This window comes from Somniosus microcephalus, chromosome 3 (genome assembly GCF_052327205.1).
Source record: "Somniosus microcephalus isolate GS21.2 chromosome 3, FLI_Smic_1.0, whole genome shotgun sequence".
NCBI lineage: Eukaryota > Metazoa > Chordata > Chondrichthyes > Squaliformes > Somniosidae > Somniosus > Somniosus microcephalus.
This window is the reverse complement of record NC_140989.1, coordinates 238808940-238826861: the sequence shown is the minus strand read 5'-3', so window position 1 is coordinate 238826861 and position 17922 is coordinate 238808940.

The window sequence follows — 17922 nt, the reverse complement described above, 5'->3', positions numbered from 1 at the left end:
CATGTGTTGCATTCCTGTACGCAAACAAGAAGTTATCTACCGTATGTTGTAGATTTATGTCTTCATTACCCATGGCCTTTATGGCCTTCTTGAAGGTCTGGACAAACCTTTCAGCTAATCCATTGGTGGCGGGGTGGTATGGGGCGGATGTGTAGTGCTTAACCCCATTGTTTTTTAAGAACTTCCTGAATTCTTCAGATACAAATTGCGGTCCATTATCAGAACAGATCTGTTCAGGCAGCCCATTCCTGGTGAATATGGTCCTTAATACTGTGATGGTTTTTTCCGTGGTGGTGGAGGACATCTTTATTACCTCCGGCCACTTGGAGTGTGGATCCACCGCGATTAAGAACATTGAGTCCATAAATGGACCAGCAAAGTCGATATGTACCCTTTGCCATGGAGATGAGGGCCACTCCCATGGATGTAGAGGGGCTTGTGGTGGGGCGTTTTGGACCTTCTGGCATCCTAGACAGCTCTTGGTCATTTCTTCGATGTCTCCATCGATACCTGGCCACCACACAAACGCTTTGGCTAAGTTCTTCATTTTCACTCCACCCAGATGCCCCTCGTGAAGCTCCTTTAGCACTTTATCCTTGAGTTTGGGTGGAATCACTACTGTGGATCCACACATCAAGGTTCCTCGGCACACTGACAGCTGTTCTCTTCTTTGCGAGAATGCTGGCAACAGTGGTTCGCCATGTGCTGGCCATCCCTTCACCGTTAAATCGTAGACTCGTGAGAGAGTCGGGTCATTTCTCATTTCCTTTTCAATGGTAGAATTTGTCACCGGTAGACATTCCACTATGGTCGAGTGGAACATCTCCACTGGGTCTACAGTAGGTGCTTCTTCTACCGTTGGCAACGGTAGGCGCGATAACCCGTCAGCATTCCCATGCTGTTTTGTTCCTTTGTATTTTATGTCATATTGGTGTGCCCCTAGGAAAAGAGACCACCTCTGTAGCCTTTGCGCTGTCATAATGGGAACGCCCTTTTTAGGGTTGAATATGGAGATGAGGGGTTGATGGTCAGTCAACAAGGTAAATTTTTGTCCGTGTAGGTAATGGTTGAATTTCTTCACACCCCACACCAGGCTGAGTGGCTCCCTGTCGATCTGGGCATAGTTACGCTCAGCTGAGTTCAATGAGCATGACGCAAAAGCTATTGGCCGCTCCGAGCCATCAGGGAATTTATGCGATAATACCGCTCCCGCGCCGTAAGGGGATGCATCGCATGCCAGTCTGATTGGCAGTGATGGGTTGTAATGAGCCAACACTTCCCTGGACGTGATCAAGCCTTTGCATTTATGGAAGGCACGTTTACAGTCTTCGCTCCATTTCCAAACTACTCCCGTTTGTAGCAGTGCGTTAAGAGGGTGCAGAACCGTTGACAAGTTCGGTAAAAATTTATGATCGTAATTTATTAATCCCAGGAACGACCTTAATTGTGAGACATTTTCAGGCGCGGGGGCTTTTACGACCACTTCAATTTTTTCAGGTGACTTATGCAACCCTTCTTCGTTAATGACATGGCCACAATATGATATTTGTTTCTGGAAAAATTCGCACTTGGGGCGATTTGCTCATAGGCCCCGTTCTCTCAGCCTCGTGAGCACCTGCTCCAAGTTGGCAAGGTGCTCACTGTCGTTTTCTCCTGTTACAAGGATGTCGTCTAGGTAGCATTGAGTCCCCGGAATCCCTTGCAGGACTTGCTACATTGCTCTTTGCCAAATAGCCGGAGCTGATGCCACTCTGAAAACCAGTCGATTGTACTGGTAGAGGCCTTTGTGTGTGTTTATCATGAGATACTTTTTAGAGGCCTCCTCAACCTCCATCTGTAGATATGCCTGTGCTAAGTCAATTTTGGTGAAACGTTTCCCTCCGGATAGTGAGGCGAAAATATCTTCTATCCTCGGAAGAGGATACTGTACCGTGTGAAGAACCAGGTTTACAGTCACCTTGAAGTCCCCACAGATGCAAATTTTTCTCTGTTCTTCAGATTTATCATTATTCAACGTTTTCTTCATGACTGGGACGATGGGTGTTGCCCACTCGCTCCAATCTACCTTGGATAACACGCCTGCTTTTTCCAAATTCTCCAGCTCTGCCTCGACGGCTGGACGAATTGCGTATGGCACCGGTCATGCCTTAAAAAACTTGGGAATTGCCGCATCTTCCACTTTTATTGAGGTGGTGGCGCCTTTCAGGGTTCCTAGTTCCTGTTGAAACACTTCTTTGGCATTAGCCAAGATTTATTTTAATCGTCCAGGTATGACATCATCATCATTTTTTTTCTTACTGGTCACCGTCAGTGCCTGAATGGAGTGCCAGTCTAAACGTATTTTTCTGATTCATTCACGTCCCAACAACGGTGGACCACCATCTTGCAGAACATATAAATACAACTTCTGTATTTCCTTGCCGTTGTATACAACAGGCACCCTTATTTTCCCTCTGGGGTATACTTTCTGCCCTGTATATGTCTTCAAGATAATGGATGTGTCTTTCAAAGGTATATGCGGAAACAGCCGCTCGTAATCCTGTTGACTCATGATGGTCAGAGCTGATCCTGTATCTAGCTCCATTTTGACTGGGGACCCCGCTATCGTGAGGGTAACCCAAATGGTCTGGTAATCTTCTTTGGCAATTACATTATGTAATTTGAGACAGCTTAGTCTCTTGTTTCTGGAGTCGCTATCGCCCTTCTGGTCTTCGGAGCTACTGTCCATCATCATTTGTACCTTTCTGTACTTTTCCTTATTGACCTTTTTACTGTCAGCGGATTTTTTTCCAGATCTGCATACACGTGCAATGTGTCCCATCTTTCCGCATTGCCTGCATGATTTGTCCTTGAACCAGCAGTCCTTCTGGTCATGGGTGGATCTGCCGCAGCGATAACATCTCTCGAAACCCCGTGTCATTTCATGGGTGCCGAAGTCCTGTGGTTTTTGCTGTATCTCTGCAGCTCCTCTTGCTGCTGCTTTGTATGATACAGCCACACTGAAAGCCTTGTCCAGTGTCAAATCTTTCTCAGAAAGTAGTCTTTTCTGTGTTCCTTCGCTTAGGAGACCGCAGATGAATTTGCCTCATAGAGAATCTATCAGTCCTGCCCCGAATTGGCAGTGCTTTGACAGTTTTTGTAATTCGGTGAGGTAATCAGCGTTACTTTCATTCTGGTGCTGATTCCTCCTGAAGAATTTGAATCGTTCCGCTATCAGCAGCGGTGTTGGGTTTAAGTGCTCCTGTAAGGTATCAACAATCTCCTTAAAATTCTTGTCCATCGGTTTGGCTGGAGTGATCAAGTTTCGTAACAGCCCGTATGTCCTTGCGCCCATCAGATTTAGAAGTACCGATGCCTTTTTATCATCCGCTACTTCATTTGCCTTGCAATGTACCTCCACTCTTTCCACATATGTGGTCCAATCCTCTATATCACTATCGAAAGCAGTAATATTGCCAGTCTTCGGCATCCTGAAAATCCAAAATGGCGCCTCCCGTGCTTTTCCTTCTTCCCCGCTGAGTCAAGATGGCACCTCCCGCGCTTTCCCGCTGCTGCCAACGCTGTTCTCCACGGTTCCCGTTGTGACCTGCAGCTTTTCGCGGTATTTCTATTTTTTTTAAATTTATATCTTTTAAATAGTTTCTCCATTACTTGGAGAACCGTTCCCGTCGTGGAGTGGTCCCTCTGGGACTTTCCCCTCCCTCTGCTCAGTCCGAACGCCGACCTGCTTTGCAGCACCGGCCGCCTCCTGAGTGTTCCACCCTCTGTCTCTCTTTGCTTCTGCTTTCCGACTCGCTGCCCGGCCCCACTGCAGAGCCACCCGATCGAGCCCCAGCCCGCCGCAGCCTAGGAAGGATCAGTGCACTACCTGCCACCAGCCCGTTTAGCTGGTGAAACCACAGTTTTTTGTTTTTTTTTCTTCTTGCTTCTGGCTTCGACCTTCGTCTGAGGAATCGATCTCCTTGAGGTGCTGCCGAATTGCAGGTAAGTTCGTTTCTAACTCGTCGCCACTGTTAGATCCATGTGTTAATGGAGACACGGAATGCAGGAGTTGATTTAACAAGTGTTTACTGAACAAAGTCTGGAGGTGAACTAACTACACAAGACGCTATACAGGCTTATATAACCGAGTGGTCACTACTGGTACTACAGTACACAGGGGCTTCAAAAACATAGTTCTTCTTAAAGGTACATACACTACAATGAGTGTGGGCAGGTTTGATGGACCAGTTGGTCTTTACCTGCCCTTCAATTTCGTATGTTCATGTGTTCAACTTGTGTCATTAGCTGGGAGATTTCTTTTAATATAAGCAAAGGAAATTTTAATGCTTATAAAGAGAAAAGTACAATTAGCACCGAGCATGTGCCCTTGCAGGGTGGTTCTGTTACTGTGGGAAAGACATGAGTAGATATTCACAGCCATTGTCAGACATGCCATGCAGTCACTTCCTGAAGAATGACAAACTGCAGTCACCTTTAAAGTACCTTCTAGAAGATCAACACATGGAAATAGAAAAATCTGATTACAGTGAAACTGGGCCCAACAAGAAGGAGCAGAGTTTAGAACAACAGCTGGATTAGATTTATTTGCGACACAAACTATGTCACCAAAAGACAGAAAAGTCTTTCGAGTTCATGCCTAACTCAAGGACAGAATGACTGCCTGTCACTACAGCGATAGACCAGAACTCCAACATACATCCGGTAGCACATTTTGCTCTTATACCCTTAAGCTTGTAGAGTTTATATTGCTAGTTGCGTGCTTGTTATTTAGTACTTTCAAACAGCAGGACTTCGATTCTGTCATGCTGTGTTAAACTGTTCACAGCTAGGAGCTGTGTCACCTTAATCTTGGAGGTTGGGGTTTATTGTGCTGCTTATGACAGTGAAGCTAATTATAGTGTTACAGCACATCACTGGTGTAGTTAAATAAAGTAGCTCATTGGTAGTATAAAATGCGTGATGCTAAATCCTTATGGCTAGAAATTGGGTTGCTAACGGAATGCGAATGCCCTAGCGCCCAGGCGCAGTGCCACTAATGCCTCGCGCGAAATTCAGCAGGAGGTTAGCGGCGACGGTAGCCAGTGGCGCCCCATTTTGCTGCACCAGAGATGATGACATCATCGCTGTGTGCAGCGTCCCGTTTGCGCCACGGCTGCAAACCTTCCTTGCGCCCCCTGACCTATCACCGGGCGATATGTGCGACAGGATCAGGGGGCGGTTTTGCAGCGGTGGTAGCGGCGGCAGCGCAATTTAAAGGGCGGGTGTTGGGCAGCCATTTTTTTTTTGCCCGTCTGCCAGCATCGTTCAGCCTGGCATTTCTCTTGAATGCCGGGCTGTTTCCACGGCACCCAGCTCCCTGGCGGTCCAGCAGGCCTGCAATGATGCGGTGCTGCTGCACGTAGGGCCGCGACATTGAGTAGTAGCACCCCAAGAATGCTTCCAGTAGCGCTCCACCTCCTTCTTGGGGTGCTACTACTGACGCTAACTTTTTCAGGGTGCTAAAATTAGAACAAACACTTTAACTACACCTGAACACTTTTAAACTTCCTATTTTTGGAGGAGTTTTTTGTGATCTCATCAGTCCCATCAGTCCATTTTTTAAATAAATATCAACATTTATCTGGGAAATAAAAAGCAAAAATACTGCAAATCTGAAACAATAACAGAAAATTCCGGAAGCAAACAGCGTCTGCAGAGAAAAAAGACAGCTTAACGATTTAGACATAACCCTTCTTTCGAGCTCAGCAAACTCAGATCCCAGTGACTGGAGGCTCTTTGCTCATGCACAAAACTTCAACTGTCCTTGGCCAGGAAGTGACACACAGCTGGCAGTATAACTAAGCTCTGCTGGTCCCATCTTGCTTTAAATGGGTACTGGTACTGCATCGCATTTGATATTTTACACTGTTAATAAAGTATCTAAAATGATCAAAAATCTTGCGGCAGTGTGAATGTGGTGTGGTGGAGTCCCTTCGACCAATCAGATTGCAGAATTGGGGCCTGCCACCTTCTCAATGCACCCGCCCAATCACCAAGGCACTGAGCACGAAACCCATCAGCTGCTCCTGCCAGTGGCTCTTCTCGAATTGAGCGCCAGAGCCTCACCCAGATTCCCTGCTCTTGCTTTGTGCACTGATCTTTTCAAATTAGCGTGATCAGCTCCCAGAAAAATGCATTGTGGCGTACCGATCACAGAAAGGACACAATCCGCTTTTCGGTCCGTAGACTATAAATCAGGCGTCATGCCTTTAAGAAGGATCACACCTTTAAGAAACTCGATCTGCAACATAGTTAAGCCCAGAGCGGGGGAGGAGCAGTCGAAGCTGTGGACTGATGAAAGGCAGTCGGACTTGGTGTAGTCTCTGAAGCCATTTTTCTGTTCAACATGCAGTCTCAACAATTAAACCTTTTCTGTTGAACCTCTCTGAGTTCAGTATTTTTTGTTAGGAGCACGTAGACTCCTACAGCATCAGTGGGCTCTGTCTCCGCTCTGCCCAACATACAACGCGTGTGGGCCAAATGTTTCCTCCAGCCCTGACAATCTGGCCCGCAGAACCCGGGCAACTCAGCTCTCTTTGGCCTGTTCTTTTTCACTAGTTTGTCCTCTTTAACTGTGGTGGGCCTGAAGGTTTGGAAAGGGTTGTTGTCCCTTCAGTTGGTATATCCGAAGTGAGAGCATCAAGAAAAGTGGTCGGGTTTGAGCAAAATAGCCTGTCTGCTGGGCAGAAGTCAGTTTCCCAAACGAGAGACACTAACTCGGCACCAGCAACTCTCTGACCTGCACAGGCAAAACTTAAAGATCCGTAGAAGGTCAAGAATGTCTGACTGAGAACTCGAGGCATTAGAAAAAAATAGAATAACAGAAAAATCTCTATCGGCAGCTCGAGATAGTTACAGATTAATGGAGCCCTCATTTAAAGTGTTGTTTGTGACTCCAGGAACTACATGGCACGCACCCAAGTTTATTATATCTGCTGTACAGCAATTATAATAAACAAAATGCTTTATAGTACTTTATATTAATTAACTCTTCTCATATAGACACTAACATGCAAACGTACACAATACCACACACTATATAACAGACTCTATATAAATTATATAATGCTCTCTACTGAAGACTAATACACTATATTACATAAACATATGTACACCTTATTTGCACGTTTGTTTTATACTCTGCTGGTGTCGCTGCTCTCACTGTCAAATGTAATCTGAATGTGCTGAAGTTCTGGGGGCATGCCAGCTCGTTACTAGACAGGATATAAAAACAGCATTTAGACAGAAAGGTCTGTCACCTGAGTAATGGCTTTTAATGCATTTTTGGGTAAAAGCATCAGCATCAGCGGGGTTTGTGGCTGAACTGTGAACTTGTCACTTAATGAGGTGCAGTTTACCTGTCCAAAAGTCCGATGTAGATTTAATATGGAAAATCTGGGCCAAGGGGAAGGGACTGCATGGTCCAAAGCGCTAGACACTAGTTTTCACCCTTGGTACTTGGGCTGAGATCCCGCTCAGACTAATGGGATGCAAATTTCAATTTTCTCCTTACTGTGAGGTCCTGCAGGAAAGATGTTTGGTTCTCCAAAGCTCCTCAATCACGGCTGGCTGTGCTTCACTTGTTACCACACAAGGGAAATTAGGGCAGGGCGACCATTGTCTTGCCTGTTTGGCTGCACCTGCCAAGAAGACCAGGCTATATCGGTGGGTGTGGACAAACTTACCCGCGATTGACAATGGGAACCCGCCATCCCAGGGTTTGGGTCAGCAGAGGGCCAGACGCCAAACGGTGACATCTGCTGCCTTTAATTATACCCATCCCTTTCATTTGAACGGCACTCTATTTTCCTCTCCAACCAGTTTTGTCGTCTTTACCTCTACCCGGGTTTGCACCTGCAGTTATGAATTGTGCAATTTAGGTTAGACTGCAAAATTGAGTGCTACTAGCACTTGAGATTCTGGTGGGATATCAAATAGTTCAAATCAAAGTAGAGCTGATTTACACTTGAAGATAAAATTCACCCCCTTATTATGTATCTGGGCATACAATAACCTTGGAGTCATTGATACTGGGGAAGGGTGTCTGAAAAGGAAAATGCTCCATTCCCTGCATTAATATTCCTCATCTTGATGAGCACAAAATTCACAAAGTAAAGTAAAAAAGAGTTGGGGTACAATCTAGAGCTTGCCTTTATGCACGGGGCTACACTTCAAATAGTTAACGCTATCATCAGGACCATGCCAGCCATAAGTCTCTCCATCCACCACCACCCCAATCTATGGGGTCGATTTTTGTTCAGGTGCGGGGAATTGGCGGTTTCCCCGAATTTAGTGATTCCGAAACGATTGTAAATGGGTCTGTGAGATTGATGCAAATTTAACACAATTGGCCAATTGATTTCCAGCATGTGGGAAGCCCTGGCAATTGAGTATTCCCAGTCAGAAAGTCGCAGAATATGACGTCATCATTGCTGCTGCTTTTAATGTCCACAACAAGCCTTGCTTCCTCTGCAGGCTTCCAACCTTCAACATTAAGATGGCACAGGAGCCTGCAGGAGGAACGGCCAGCGGGAGGGCCAGATCTGCGTCCAAATTTGATGAGGCTTCACTACAGGCATTATTGGATGGTGCTAGGTCCTCTTCCCTTCTTTAGGGAGGAAGAGGCCTCCCAGCCAGACCAAGGCTGTGTGGCTGGAGGTGGCAGGTCAAGTCAACTCCTTGGGGCTAACACGAAAAACGTGGTTGCAGTAAGGGAAAAGATTCCATTACCTTTTTCGCACTGGAAAAATAAGTATTTTATGATGTTTCCATCACCCTCAATCTGATCCCCATTGCCTTTCCTCACAGGCTCGCCATCCCAGAGGACGCCCGCCAAAGGTGTCAAGACAGGAGCAGCAGGAAAGTGAGCAAGGGGCCTCCACATCTGCTGAAGCCACAGGGGAACCACTACGTAGGAGCATGTGTAAGAGGAAAATAAAGCACTAATAGTCACAAGGGTATTCACTTGGGTGAAATGTTGTGTTTATTTTTAAAATGCCATCAGTTGGTTATTGTAAATAAAATTTCTGATGGCAACTTCTGCAGTTGTGACGTGTGTCATTTCGCAAATGGGGCTGGAGGTCCTCTAATGCCAAGAGGGGAAGGAAAAAATGGCCTCCCATGCTTCTGGTAGGTGCTTCAGTTGAGGAAGTGCTGAGTGAGGGTGGCGAGAAGGGTCTCGCAGGAGGTCACACTGGAGATGGGTGTCAGGCTCCAAACTTCCACAGCTGTGGTTATGCCTTCTAAAAGTTGCCCCAGACCTGAGACAACAAAGTCCTGCCACCTGCAAATGATGACTGATCAAATATCCTCTTTAATGTTGGACCTGCAGCTGATAGTCAGCAAGCCAATAGTGTTCACGCCAGGTTTCACAGGCGTCATCCCCACCAAATGCGTTTTATGTGGGAAAAGGGTTAAACAGGCAAGGGCCTGTTAAAATGGGATTATAAAGGCCAATCAGTGCTGTTTAAGGGCCCTAAAGACCAGTCCCGCCTGTTGCAGGCAGGATTGATTCAGGTCAATCAGACACACCTAGGTTAAAATGGCGTGGAGGCGAGAACCAGGTGGGGGGGTCGCGCTCCCTAGGCTTTGCGATTTGAATCCCCCGCACGCCTAAAAGCCCGCCTCACGGCCCAATGAAAATCGAGGCCTATATCCCTCTCTTGGTGGCCGCGCTTACAGCCATTGCACTCCACACTCCGGAATTCCCTTCCTAAACACACCGCCTCTCCACCTCCCTCTCCTCCTTTAACATCCTCCTTAAAATCTACCTCTTTGACCAAGCTTTAGGTCACCCCTCCTGATATCTCCCTCCTTTGCTCAAGTCCACCTTTTGGTTACGGCCTCTGTGAAGCGCTTGGGGATGTTTTTCTATGTTCAAGGCGTTATATAAATGCAAGTCAATGTGTTGTCATCTCAATCTGCATGTCAGTTGTAGCGATACCATTGGTCACAGTAACCCTAAGGTACGGAGGGCAGAATCGACTGGACTTCCCACTCCTGATTGCGACCCATGACACCCTAATTTAAACAAAGCACCAATCTGATAGGTTTGGGCTAGGTTATGATGCCCCTTACAGCTGAATAGCTGGCCACCACCCGGGTATCAGAGGGCTGCTGGCAAATTTAACCAACACGAGTCTACAGCCTCGGGGGGGGGTTGGTTGGTGGACAAACAAAATCATCAGACAGATGGGAATAAATAATGGACGTTGGAGTTAATGAAGACTCTTTGTGACTATTAAAAGAATCCTATGGGGCAACAGTCGTGCTAACAAAGCTTCATTATCCAGGAGGTGAGGAGCAGGTCGTTGATACAGAGCCTGTCCTCGGCCTTCCCGAAAGGATCCACGGGACGGTCCCGCAGGTCCCGCATCTCACCCCGACCGGTGGCCGCGTCCTAGTTCCACACGCTCCGGCGCACCTGGTGCCCGGCGTGCAGTGTCCGAGGCTTCAGCTGCTCCCATGCTTGCAGTGTGCACTTCCAAGTCTCAGCGGTCACGGCGCTTCGAGCCGAGGGAGGGAATCAAGTCGACGGAAATCTGCAATAATGAACGCCTTGCGGCATTAATCATAGTGACAGAATTGTAAATGATGCACTTTATTTTCTGCTGTCTGTATGCTCCCCGCGTGGCGATATGGAGAACGATTAATGTTCTCGGGAAGGGGACTGCCAGCTGACCGGTTCTGTGCGATACTAATCAGTTAGACCAACCCGCCTGCTTTTCCATTCATTTGACTGATAATTGTTTCCTGCTCGCAGATCAGATCAGGTGCAGGGGCAATTGTTTGGGCAATTTATCAACTCACCAAATAGGAACTGCTCATATTTTGTATGAAGATGCACCAGTTTTAAGCTTTGCCGGCTCTCTCTGACAGTAAGTTATAGCTCCTGCAACTTAAACTGAAGAAGGTGCACAGAGATTTACCACAGTGCCATGCATCATGAAATGGAGAGAGGGGCTGCGGGAGAGTGTTCAAAGAGCCTGCACAGGTAGGACGAGCCGAAAGGCCTCCTTTTGGCTGTAAGATTCTCTGACCCGACCTGCAGAAGCTGCTTGCTGTCGTAAACTGAACACTCGCCTTTGCCCTTGGACTTGGGACAAGATTTACAGGATGTACTGTCTATGGTTTTATTTTGGCATCTGAATCAATCACCTGGAGGGCCCGACAGTAAGATTCTGCAGCGGTGGCATGACATCATCATTCACCAGTTACTGTCATTGTTGCTTTAAGGTGCTTCACTTTGTATCATCACTGTGGAGGAGACAGATGGGGGGCTAATTTTAGACTCGGAATTCATTGCTGCTTAAGAAGCAGCTTTTCTCTCCATTGTGTGTTTCAAGGCATCACCACTTCCAGCTTGGCTGAGATCAGTTAACTCAGTATAGACGAGGGAGCAGCGATGGGTGCTTCCTGATGTGTGTGAGCGAGTGCCGTACCACACGGAGCATCTGACCACCGCCTGAGTCAGCTTGAGTTTAAATTACTGTGAAGAACGCGTGTTTATGCAACTGCTAAAAGCAGGGCTGAACATCAAGTGATATCATTATTCCCCACCCCGTTTCCTTTGATGCCACTTCCATTAGGTAAAAGGTGTTACTATGGGAACCATGGTGTGGAGATGCCGGAGTTGGACTGGGGTGGACAAATGTAAGAAGTCACACAGCACCAGGTTATAGTCCAACAGCTTTATTTGAAATCACAAGCTTTCGGAGCGCTGCTCCTTCTTCACCTGAAGAAGGAGCAGCGCTCCGAAAGCTTGTGATTTCAAATAAAGCTGTTGGACTATAACCTGGTGTGTGACTATGGGAACCAGCATGGGTCCTACAACAACAACAACAACTTGCATTTATAGAACAAACGCCCCAAGGCACTTCACAGGACCGTGCTCCAACAACATTTCATAGCTTTGCCTTTCTTTTTGTGGGATAGATGGGACATTTTGTTCGACTCCGACTCAGGCCTACTGCCTGACCTCTTCTGTTACACTGATTATTGTTATGGTGCTGTTTCCCACTCTCTTCCTGATTCTAGGGGTTCAATTTTAACTCAGCCGTCAGATGGGCTTTGAGGCGTGTGGGGGGTTAAAATCGCAAAACCTGGGGGTCGGGACCCCCCCGCCCCCCGGCCTGGTTCCCGAAACCTAGCCATTTTAACCTAGGCATGTCTGATGGTCCCGAATCAGTCTCGCCTGCAACAGGCGGGACTGGCCTTCAGGGCTCTTAAACAGCACTAATTGGCCTTTATAATCCCATTTTAACAGGCCCTTGCCTGTTTAACCCTTTTCCCACATAAAACATGCCTGGTGGGGATCACACCTGTGAAAACTTGGCGTGAGCACTATTGGCTTGCTGACTATTAGCTGCAGGTCAACCATTAAAGAGGAGATTTGATCAGTCATCATTTGCAGGTAGCAGGACTTTGTTGTCTCAGGCCTGGGGCAACTTTTACCAGGCTTAACCACACCTGTGGAAGGTTGGCACCTCAAACACTTCTCCAGTGTGACCTCCTGCGAAACCCCTCTCACCACCCTCACTCAGCGCTTCCTCAACTGAGGCATCCACCAGAAGCATGGGAGGCCTTTTTTTCCTTCCCTTCTTGGTATTAGAGGACCTCCAGCACCAGGCGTGGCAGCAGCAGAACCAGGAACAACAGCAGCACCAGCAACAGCAGCAGCAGCAGGAGCGACAGGCTGCTGCTCACCCACCTGAGGCAGTACAGGCCAGAAGGGGCCAGCGCGTGGAAGCCCGTCGGTGCAGGAGATACCCCCCAAACAGGGTCTGCAGACACAGGGTCAGCTACCTCAACATGACTGAGCAGCAGTGCCAAAGGCAGCTCTGACTTTCGCGGCAGGTAGTGACTGACATCTGCGCAATGATACAGCAAGTCCTGCTGCCCAGAGGACCAGGTGAACACTCCTTACCAGTGGCCATCAAAGTCACCACCGCACTCAATTTTTTGGCCTCAGGCTCATTCCAGGGATCATCAGCAGACATCAGCGGCATCTCCCAGTTGGCCGCACACACTTGCATCACGCAAATAACCGATGCCCTCTTTGCCCTCGTGCGCAATCACATCCATTTCACCAGGGATCGCGCAAATGTGACGGCACAAGCGGTTATAGAAACATAGAAGATAGGAGCAGGAGTAGGCCATTTGGCCCCTCGAGCCTGCTCCGCCATTCAATGAGATCATGGCTGATCATCCAAATTCAGTACCCCGTTCCTGCCTTCTCCCCATATCCCTTGATCCCTTTAGCCTTAAGACATATAGCCAACTCCTTCTTGAATATATTTAATGAATTGGCCTCCACTGCCTTCTGTGGTAGAGAATTCCACAGGTTCACCACTCTCTGGATGAAGAAATTCCTCCTCATCTCAGTCCTAAATGGCTTACCCCTTATCCTTTAGACTATGACCCCTAGTACTGGACTCCCTGGCCATCGGGAACATCCTTCCTGCATCTAGTCTGTCCAGGCCTGACAGAATTTTATAGGTTTCGATGAGATCCCCTCTCAATCTTCTAAACTCCAGTGAGTACAAGCCCAATCGACCCAATCTCTCCTCATACGTCATTCCTGCCATCCCAGGTATCAGCCTGGTGAATCTTCGCTGCACTCCTTCCATGGCAAGAACGTCCTTCCTCAGATATGGCAACCAAAACTGCACACAATACTCAAGGTGCGGTCTCACCAAGGTCCTGTACAACTGCAGCAAGACATCCTTGTTCCTGTACTCGAACCCTCTTGCTACGAAGGCCAACATACCATTTGCCGCCTTAACCGCCTGCTGCACCTGCATGCTTACCTTCAGCGACTGGTGCACAAGAACACCCAGGTCTCTTTGCACATCCCCTTCTCCCAATCTATTGCCATTCAAATAATAATCTGCCTTCCTGTTTTTGCCACCAAAGTGGATAACCTCACATTTATCCACATTATAGTGCATTTGCCCTGTTTCTGCCCAATCACCCAACCTGTCCAAATCATACTGGAGTTTCACAACATCCGCCTCACAGCATACCCTCCCACCCAGCTTTGTGTCGTCTGCAAATTTGGAGATACTACATCCAATTCACTCGTCCAGATCATTAATATATATTGTGAACAGCTGGGGTCCTAGGACCGATCCTTGCAGTACCCCACTAGTCACTGCCTGCCACTCGGAAAACGACCCGTTTATTCCAACTCTTTGCTTTCTATTTGCCAACCAGTTCTCTATCCAAGTCAATACCTTGCCCCGAATCCCATGTGCCTTAATTTTACAAGCTAAACTCTTATGCGGGACCTTATCGAAAGCCTTCTGAAAGTCCAAATACACAACATCTACTGGTTCTCCCTTATCTATTTTACCAGTTACATCCTCAAAAAATTCCAGTAGATTAGTCAAGCATGATTTACCTTTTGTAAATCCATGTTGACTTTGTCTGATCCTGTCACTGTTTTCCAAGTGCTCTGCTATTACATCTTTTATAATGCACTCTAGCATTTTCCCCACGACCAATGTCAGGCTTTTTCCCTGCTTTTTCTCTACCACCTTTTTTGAATAGTGGGGTAACATTAGCTACCCTCCAATCCATGGGTACTGTTCCAGAGTCTATCGAGTTCTGGAAGATGACCAGCAATGCATCTATTATCTCCAGGGCCACTTCCTTAAGTACCCTAGGATGTAGACTATCAGGCCCTGGGGATTTATCGGCCTTCAATCCGGTCAACTTCCCCAACACCATTTCCCTACAAATACTGATTTCTTTCAGTTCCTCTCCCTCATTAGTCCCTATGTTCCCCGACATCTCTGAGAGGTTATTTGTCTCCTCCTTTGTGAAGACAGAACAAAATAATGTATTTAATTGGTCTGCCATTTCTTTGTTCCCCATTATAAATTCCCCTGATTCTGACTGCAAGGGACCTACGCTTGACTTCACCAATCTTTTTCTCTTTAGCACTGTTGCCTCACAGCGCCAGGGACCCGGGTTCAAATCCGGCCTCGGTGACTGTCTGTGTGGAGTTTGCACATTCTCCCCGTGTTTGCGTGGGTTTCCTCCGGGTGCTCCAGTTTCCTCCCACAGTCCAAAGATGGGCAGGTTAGGTTGATTGGCCATGATAAAAAAAATTGGCCCTTAGTGTTAGGGGGGATTAAATATGTGGGGTTACGGGGATAGGGCTTGGGTGGGATGGCTGTCGGTGTAGGGACCGGGTGCTAGGGTTTGGATGATCAGCCATGATCTCGTTGAATGGCGGAGCAGGCTCGAAGGGCTGAATGGCCTACTCCTGCTCCTATCTTCTATGTTTCTATGTTTCTATTGCACGGTGGATTAGCTCATCGGGCAGAAATTCCAAGTGTGTAGGGCATCATTGATGCACACATGTGGCCCTTAGGGCACCCCATCGCAATCCAGGTATTTTTGTCAACCGCAAGGGCTTCCACTCCCTTAACGTTCAGCTGGTGTGTGACCACAAGGAGATTTTGCATGTTTGTGCCAAGTACCCAGGCAGTTGCCATGACTCCTTCATACTGCGCCAGTCTAGTGTGCCTCAACTATTCATTCCACCAGACCAACTTCACGGATGGCTACTTGGAGACAAGGACTATCCCCTGAGGACTTGGCTAATGACGCTGTTGAGGAGGCCAGCCAATGAAGCTGAGGAGCGCTACAACTCCAGCCACATTTCCACCAGATCCATAATCCAGCAAACCATCGGCTTGCTGAAGATGCGCTTCAGATGCCTGGATAGATCAGGTGGAGCCCTACAGTATTCAGCAGCCAGGGTCTCCAGAATCGTCGTGGTTTGCTGTGCACTCCACAACATGGCACAGCGTCGTGGCTTGCAGATTCCTGAGGACCAAGTGGCTCCTCACATACCCTCCTCAGATGATGATGATGATGAGGAGGAGGGCAAAAATGAGCATCCTGCAGAGGCTCATCAACCAGCGGCAGCATTACGCGAGTACACTGCTGCCCAGGATGCAAGAAACACACTCATCCTGGCCAGATTTGCTTAGCCTAGTAAATCAAACTCTTTTGCCTCGCAGCTTCTTACCTGAGCATCGACAATGGCCAAACCCTGCAGATTCCGAGCTATTTGACCAGCATCCTGACAACTGAAAGTAATCCTAAGCCCTCAATATGAAAGCCCCATTCACCAAATGACACATACCAGCAATGCAGCAGTTGCCATCAGAATTTTTATGCAAAACAAACAACTGATGGCATTTTTACAAAATACACAACATTTCACCCAAGTGACTACCCTTGTGACTATTTGTGTTTTATTTTCCTCTTATGCATGCTCCTACATAGTGGTTCCCCTGTGGCTTCAGCAGATGTGGAGGCCCCTTGCTCACTTTCCTGCTGCTCCTGTCTCGACACCTTTGGTGGGCGTCCTCTGGGGTGGCGAGCCTGTGAGGGCTCGTCAGCAGTCTGCTGCTCCTGCGGCTGTGCAGGAGTTGAGACATCTATCTCAGCTGGGTGTGGACTCCAGCGGGGCTCTGTCCGAGGGCTCTGCAGTGGCATGGAAGTGTGAGCGCTTGGAGAGGAGCCCCCACTTCCTTGAGGTCTGCCACCAACCTCCCTCTCATGGGTCAGGTCCCCCTCAGTGCCTGCAAGTGGCTTGAGAGCACCTTGCTGCACATCAGGGGGGCCATGGGGACACATATCTGCAATGGCAGTCCTATTCATGAAGGTCTGGTTTCTCTGTTCAATAGATACCCATCGCTCCTCAAGAGATGTCATTCTATTCTGAACACTCACCATATTTTCCATACCCTGGCGACTAAGCTCCTCCATGGCCGTAGCCCTCCTCTCTACCATAGCCATCCTCTCTATGGTAGCCAGCCTTACCATGGAGGCAGCAATCATTTCCACGTAGGTAGCCATCCTTTCCGTGTTGATGCGTTCATGTGCCACTGACTCCACAAAGGCTCTGCTCATGTTCGCTATGGACTCCTCTATTTGCTCCACACTTGCAGCGACCCTGGAGGCAAAACCTGCCAGAGACTCCTGCATCTGTGCATGGAGTTCCATCACCTCTGATCTTACGGATCGACCCAGAGGCAGAAGGTCGACATGCAGCTGAGCCGAGCTGGCAGAGTCCTGCGCCCTCCGACGAGGACTCTCCACTGCTGTCCCTGTCTCCACAATCTGCTGATGCTCACTTGTGAGCTGTGATACACCAGGTGACAACACTACTCTATGTCCCAAAGGTCCCACCGAGGTGTGAGTGTCTGCGCTGGTGCTGGGTGCGCTTATTTCTGCTGACGCTGCGCCCTCAGAGGTTGCAGATTCCTCTGAGGAGTCTGGCATCTCAGGCTCTTCCTTCTGCACACTGGGGATGGGGGCTCTCGATGGTCCTGTGGGGGAGTCAAGGAAAAAGTTAGAGATGTGATGCCAAGGTTACATGCACATTGCATTTTGTAGATGATCATAAGTCCATATGATGTAGCTTCAGAATCATTATCAGCGACTCATGCAATGCCAATGAGAGAGATGGAAAACTATTCTGTCACCAGCTTGCGGGGATGCACCTGTCTGTCCTTCCCCAACTTCCGCATCTCTGTCAGTCCTGACAATCTTCAGGACGGCTTCTTCCCAGGGGGTGAGCTGGGCTAATGAGGGTGGCCCTCCTCCTGTCCTGGCTTGCACTCTCCTGTTGTGAGCTCCCTTTTCCTGCAATGAGGGAGACAAGTGGAGGTTGAGTGAGAATGAAGGAGTGAGTGCAGAGATTGCATAGCATAGATACTTAGAAGGAGACAAAGATGTAGTGAGATTGCAAGACCAAGGGCCCTCCCTGTATGTTGTCAGTTGTGTTCAAAGCATCAGAGTGAGAGGGAGTGTGAGGGCTGCATGGTCGAATGGGTAAGGGTGCATGGATGTGAGTGT